The sequence below is a fragment of the Coffea arabica genome, chromosome 6e (assembly GCF_036785885.1).
Source record: "Coffea arabica cultivar ET-39 chromosome 6e, Coffea Arabica ET-39 HiFi, whole genome shotgun sequence".
NCBI classification, from domain to species: Eukaryota; Viridiplantae; Streptophyta; class Magnoliopsida; order Gentianales; family Rubiaceae; genus Coffea; species Coffea arabica.
The window spans coordinates 36,297,763-36,305,422 of NC_092321.1; positions in this window are offsets into that span (position 1 = coordinate 36,297,763).

A 7,660-nucleotide genomic window follows, 5' to 3' on the forward strand; every position below is an offset into this window, starting at 1 on the left:
TATATTTAGGTAATACTCGAGTATACCAATTTTCGGATTTCAGTAAATAGTCCCAGGGTTCATCGGCCTTCTTAACCAAGCCCTTGCTGGCTCGATACAATCGACTCACGTACGAGATTGGGTACCCAAACAGTCACAGTAGTCGATGAGATATCACCCAAATGACGTTTAGTCAAATATAGAGAAATTACATCTTAAATTATCAGTATACAGAGCCTCAGTAGAATCGAAGGAGGTCGAGTGTGATAAAATACACGCTCACCTCAATTTGTCAAATCAAATGTTTAGATCAAACAATCACAGACCAAGTATTCAAATATCTCACATAGACAGGTAACAGGCAGTGGAACACTCACCTGTTAAGAAATGCAGAATTTGTCCATCAAGTCTCGTGATTACCCTCACCTTCATTTTCCAGTCCTAGGGCAATGAGTAAAAGTCGTTAATATCCTAGATTCATTTTCCAACCCAAACGTAAGTTCATTAGGTGACAAGTGGATCATTAATCGACTCAATTTACCTTGTAAGCTTGACCAAAAATGTAGGAAAAGGTCATAAGAAAATGAGTTTGTGTGAGGACTCGCAAATTTATCTATTTTAAAACTCCTATTATTAGCTTATTTAAATATTTAATTGCCCGTTTGCCCCGAATATTTCATTTCAATCTTTTTAGACCCAATTACCTAGAGCTATGGGTCACGTGTATTTTTAAAATGACTTGTTTCAAAATTTAAATTTTTGAAAGCCGTTAAGTGAGAATAGTGAATATGCGATTGGAGTCAATAATCGATTCGAGAATAAAATAAGTTTGAAAAATTGGAGACTTGTACATTAGTCTTGAAAGTAGGTATTTTTATGTTTAAGTGTTCAATTATTAGTTAGTGATACTATCGTTATAAGAATTTCTTGAAAATTCCACTTTATCGCGCACAAATCAGAAGTACGCGTTTTTACGCGTGCTATTAATTGAGGGACTTTAGACCTTTGTTTTTAGACCAATAAGAGTGAATAATAATAGTGATAAGGGAAGTACATTAGAGGTTTAGTGCACAAGTGAAACAAATCCGAGAGGAAACTGGCACGAAACGCGCGCGTACGCGCACTATTGAGAGTTGACTTTTCTGCCACATTAATGCCACAACTACCAAGCTTCTCCAAGAAGCTTCACCATCAGCAAACCCTCATCTCTCTCATCTCTTACCTCTCATTTTCGTCCAGCCACCAAGAAGGAACAAAGGGAAGGAAAAACTTCATCTTCTAGCTTCCATTTCACTCCCAAAACCTTCACAAATAATCACACAACTTCCACTTCACTTGGAGAGCAACTTCAGCTGAGGGAAAGGCATCATCTTGCTGGTTTTTCTTGGGTTTTGGAGGTGCAAAAATTTCTGGTTTCATCTCAAAAACTAGGAGGTAATCATCTAATCTTCTAGTCTTGGTTTTAGTGGATGGATCTTTGATATGAAGCGTGTAGCTTCATGTGGGTGTTGTTATTTGGATGAAAAATGTTGGAGTGGGCTCTATGAAATCCCACAATGGATATATTGGACTGATTTAGTGATTATAAGTGGTGTTTGTGTTAATTACGTGGTAAACAAGGTGAGATTAGTTGGAAAATTGAAAGGAAAGTTGAGGAAAATTTTGATTGCTAGCTGACCAGTTCTGTCCTGTTTTTGCCGTGACCATTAGTGCACTTTTTTGTGGTTCAAATGACTGGATTTTGATGTAAATGTGTAATATAGGTTGTGTAGAAAGTTTCATCCAAAAATTTCATGATTTGGTTGGCCAAATGATGTGTTTTCGGAAGTCAGTAAAAAACTGGAAATTTTCCCATAACTGCTCTGGCAGTGTTTTTGTTTTGGCTATAACGTTTTGCTCCGACATTGAAATTGAGTGCCATTTGTGGCACTGGAAACTAGACATTCATAGCTTTCCAAGAGTATAAAATTTACATTCCGATTCCACCTGAGTAGTCCATACCAATCGTTTGAACATGACTATCCTATTTCGCATCTACACTGGGAGCTCTGTTTTGAGCAGCGAATTGATGCTCAAATATGAGCTAGCTGTGGATAGATTTTGAGAATGCTTTCTTCTAAGAAATTGTAGCTTTATGAATCTAGTTTTCAACGCCACTAACCACGCTCGATTCCAAGTTGAATTGAGTGATTTGTGGCAAAAATCCGAAATTGACTCAATGATTTGAAACCCTCTTTTTGGCTAGTAAATGTCTAAATCTTGATTGGGACTTGTTGTTTCGAAATTCTTGGTGTTAATCACCTACCAAATGCATCTTGGATGTTTCTTAGACATTACCTGCACAAAGGGACCGTGTTTGAGACATTTTTGTTGGCCAAACGTTTTGAAAACGGAAAACTCATGTATAAGGCAGATTTGCCTTGGAAATTTGGAAACTTTGGTGATTTGATTAACCAACTTCCCGTACGTATTTTTCTATGAAATTTTACAGAGGAATAGCCCTTATATGTAGTATAATACTGCCAAGTTTGGTGCCATTCCGAGTCCATTTCGATGCTCAACCAAAGTCCCAAAGTCCGTGATTTAAATCTGGAAAATTGGCCTAACTGTCTCACTTTTCAGTAACTTTGAGCCGCCATATCTTGGTGCTCAAAACTCCGATTCTTGTTTTGCTTGTTTTATTTTAAACTTTGATTGTAACTCTAATTGATTTCCAAATTTTAGAGGCTAGTTCGTATTGTGTGAATTTTACCGAATTTCCAAACCTTGTCGAAAATCAACCCAAATCTGTCTTGACTTTCCAAAACAGCAACTTTGGGCCAAATTTCGAATATCTTCCAATTGGAATCATGGAAAAGTGTCTTCTAGGAACTTTTAGTACTTTGGAAGTAGTTTCTAACGGTACAAAGTTTTCCAATTTTGAACATACGAAGAGTGAGATACGATTTTTCAAATATTGAACCTCAAATCAGAAATTTTCAAACTTGACGGGAATAGAGTTTTTGAAACTCTTCCCTATCCTTCAATACTAATTGACCATTTTGAGCTTGTCTTCATAAAGGAAATCAGTTTTTTCTTGTGTTAATAAACACTACTTTTGAACTTGAATTTTGAGCAAGTAAAGCCCCATTCCATGGTATTTTCTAGATTGTACAAGTGTACAATCCCTCTCTTGATAAGAAAGGATTTTCAAGTGATAGTGTGTAATAGATAACTATTGTTTGCTCAGGTGCTCAAGGAGACCTTCACAAGGATCTCGAGGGGAACACCTAAAGGCTTGTTTACGCACTCACTCTCTTATTTTCATTGGTGAGTGTCAAGTGCATGAATTTGTTACTAAGTGGTTAACTGTTTCTTATCCGTTATGTGAATTTGAAATTTTGAGACGAGTGCGAACGTTACCGCACTCGTTCTCTTTCGAACGAAATTATATTCGTATTTTGCTATGTGAATTCATATTTGACTTGTACATAGTAATGTGAATGTAATTCGTATTTGTGATTTGTATATGTGATTCGTATTTGTGATTCGTATATGTGATGTGTATATGTGATTCGTAAATGTGATTCGTATATGTGATTCCTATTTGTGATTCCTATTTGGAATCGTCGATTTGAGCGCTGCTCATCGACCACTGAATGATTGTAAGTACCACACCGATTTGGTGGGAGGTACCTCTCGAGTTGTTTCAGTATCTTAAACCATGCTAAGTCGATTGGAGTGATGCCTCATCGACCACTGAACGATTATAAGTACCACACCGATTTGGGTGGGAGGTACCTCTCGAGTCGTCTCAGTACCCTAAACCTCTTAATGATAGCAAGTACCACACCGATTCGGGTGGGAGGTACCTCTTGAATCGTCTCAGAACCATGAAGCATTCTAAGTCGATTGGAGCAGTGTCTCATCGACCTCTGAACGATAGCAAGTACCACACCGATTTGGTGAGAAGTACCTCTCGAATCATCTCAGACCTATAAGCTGAACGATAGCAAGTACCACACCGATTTGAGTGGGAGGTGCCTCTCGAGTCGTCTCAGAAACATAAATGAAATACGTAAAGTGCTATGAATTTAATTATCTACCCGGGTGACGGGGTGTCGTCACGAGAAGATATTGAATTGAACTTGGAGCAAAGTAAACAAAGATTTAGCTCCTGAGAGCTCCTACATCCTACTCAAAGGGGTTTATTATAAATTGTGAATTTTTGAAGGTTATAGTTGACACTATTGTGTAAGTGCTATTGCTATTGAATTACTTGCCTTGTGTGACAGCCCCATCTCACCCTAAGGCGAACCAAAGGGTTTGGCGGACCGCCTGCCCAGCTCTCGCCGGGACTACGGATCCGAAACAGACATAAACCCTTCCAAACGCTCAAAAGAACTTCAAAAAGGTAACATTCAGAACCAAATGAGCCAAAGTGAAAGATACAATCAATCTTTGGTACAGCGTTCCCACGAAAGTCAAAACGAAATGGAAGAGCCGCTGCTACGTCACAGTCCATCCCCGTACCTGTACACTTTGTTTAACATTAGAGAATGTACATGCCCAAATATATGTCACATAAACATGAGAAAACACTTCAAAATTTACATAGTAGTAAGTTTACAAACCAAAAGGAAACATTGTATTAAGATACATTTAGGGTTTCTAACTTCCATGGAGCTATACAAAAGGGTATTTATACAGGCTCAATTCATTCTTCAAAATGATCATTGGTCCAAAAGATGGTTCCCTGTAAGGAAAACAAGGATAACGAGACGGGGTGAGCTAAAAGCTCAATGAGGTACCAAAAGTATAAACGGTAGGAACAGTAGAACTCATGAAAAATCACTTTTCAGGCACATATTCACATCAAATACAAGAGATGAAAGAACACCACAATGTAAAGGATACAAGTGGCTCTCAGGAGCCAAATCCCCGTTGCAATACTTGATCCAGCCTCGTTGACCCTCCGTCAACGTTCAAATGAAGGAACCAGTCCCGTAGAACACCACTTTAACGGCAAAATCCCGTTCACCAAACTTACCCCCTTACCGGGCCCGAACGCTAAACAGGAACAGGAATGGTAATACTCGAGTATACCGGAATGAAGAGTCTCAATACTCAAAGATTTCATAAGAACAGGCACCCATGGATTGTCAATTTCCTCGACCAAGCCATTGCATGGCTCGATTTAATTAACTCCCCATGAAGTTGAGCTCAGGTTTAACCAGAAAGTAGCTGCACTCACTTCCAAACGACATCATAACAAGTGCAAGTAACAGGTTCAAGTTCATAACAGGTACAAGTAATAGATTTCAGTTTATACAGGACAGGCAAGAGAACGAGTGTGATAAAGTACACCCTCGTTCATTCAAAATAATAGAGTTCACAGTTATCCATGTCACAAATTTCAACTATAGAGAAACCAATTAAACAACAATCCAGGGGAGTGGTACTGTGAGAACCCGAAATTTTCTCATTTTCTAGGTTTTATTATATTCTCTGTTTTATTATATTCAATGGCATGTTTTTCTGCATATTCGTTATTAGGAAAATTTCTAGATAATGTTTATGAGTCAATATAGTTTTTCGGTGATTTTTCTAGTATCGGTTAGTTTTTAAGAAATTAAGAGTTTATACCGGACGTGGGACCCGCTAGTGCAAAAAGTTCAGAAAAATTCGGCCAGTTAGGTTAAGTTTTGGATACTGGATTTAATTTACCGGGTGTTAAGAGATAATTAGAGGTTACCAAGTGGATTGGTGTGAGAGGAACAAAGAGATAGAGATGCATTAAATAGGGTGACAAGTGTCACATAAGATTAAGTCTTAAGTTATGACTACTATTCATCCTTTTACCATTTAAATCAAAAATTGATCAAAATTCACCCTTATTTCCAAAGCTTCTTGGCCGACTCTTCCTCAAGCAAAAAGAAGAAAAACTACTCAATTTTCTTACCTTCAATCTTGCTCAATCTTTCATTTCAACCGGTTAATCTTCAAATTACTCCATAAAACCTATTAGTTTAGTGGTATTTAGGTGATTGGTGAAGTTATTTGGAAGCTTAAGGTGCTAAGTGGTCTCTTTTCTTTGGTTACTAAGGTGAGTAGTGAAGGAACCCCTCTCCTCTATCTAATGATGGTTAATTCATGACTTGTGGTAGCCTAAGGGATGTGATTTGGTGTTACTTCTTGATTTTGGTTGACATTGATGACATTTTTTATTTAATCATGATTTTTCTGATTTAATATGATTCATATGGTGTGTCTTTGTATGATGATGGGAATTGATCTAGAATGAAGCTAGAAGGTGTATATTGTGGTTAATTGCAAGAAATTTCTGTTTTGGAAGAAAATTGTGGAAGTTAGGGTTTCATTCCCCCTTATTCTGCCCGGCACTGTTCCTCATAGGTAGAGACCGAATTGGCCTTGGGTTAAACATGAAAGTTGTAGGGAATGATATTTTAGAGATGCCTACAAAATTTCAGGTCAATCGGAGCAACGTAGCTTGTGAAAAGACTGAAATACCCCTGCTGCCCTGTTTCTACCCGAACTTGGTAATTAGGTCTGGTATTTGGTTAATTTTATAGGGAATGCTTCCGATTTGGTTGTTAATGTCTTCTGATGAATTGTAACCTTGTATCTTAGCTTTCGGATGGCTTTGGAATCACTTGATTTGGACTTAGGTAGCCTGACTTATGATGTTTGAACCAGAATACGGTTTGTGAACCTGTTTTTGCGGTTCTGGTGTAGTATATTGAAATTTTGACCTGGTTACACTCGGAACTGGACAGAGTAGCCTTCTTCAACATTGTATCCCTATCTCTTCGTTTCGAAACGGTGTATCTTTCACCTCCATCCGATAATCGTAGTGCCAATGGTACCAAAACCGCAAAATAATGTCAAAAACTGTTTTTATGGTTTAGAGCTTAATTCCATTTCCGGATTTCCCTGGTTTACTCTAGTGCTTATACATTCTTATGGAGCCCTATTTTGGTAGTATTTGGAATTGATTTATGGCTTGTAATCGAGTCTTATTGTGCTTGTTTGAATATTTTAGGGTGTGACGGTGATTAAAGACGCTCTTTGGGCGAAAGTTTATGAAATTTCACTTGCTTGCCTGGTGAGTATACTACTCACTTGTTGTTTACAATGTGGCTTTGGTATATGTGAACTTGATGCCTTGAAGGCTTATTTGCTCCGTTGAAATTGATTAAGTGAGGGTGTACTTGATCGCCCTCACCCATTTGGTATCTCATATGACTATCTACTGTTTCACTGTAATGATTGAATGATACATGAAATACTAAATTTGGTTCATGAATTTGGTGTCATTTGGACGAGTATCCAATGACCATTACTGATACTACTGAGCTCAACCCCATTGGTAGTCGATTGAATCGAGCCGGCGAGGGCTTGGTCGTGAAAGTTGACGAGCCATGGGGACTGTTATATGGAATCTTGTAGTAGTGAGACTCTTGATTCCGGTATACTCGAGTATTACCAAATTTCTACTGTTTGGAGTTCGGGCCCGGTAGGGGTATGTTGGGTGGAAGGAATGGAAGTAAAGTGGAGCCTACGGTTGGTTACTCTTAAACATTGACGGAGGGTCAATGAGGTCCGATCAAGAATGCAAGCGAGGAAAGGGGCTCTTGAGAGCCACCCGTATCCTTTTATCAACACTATTGATGTGTGCCTT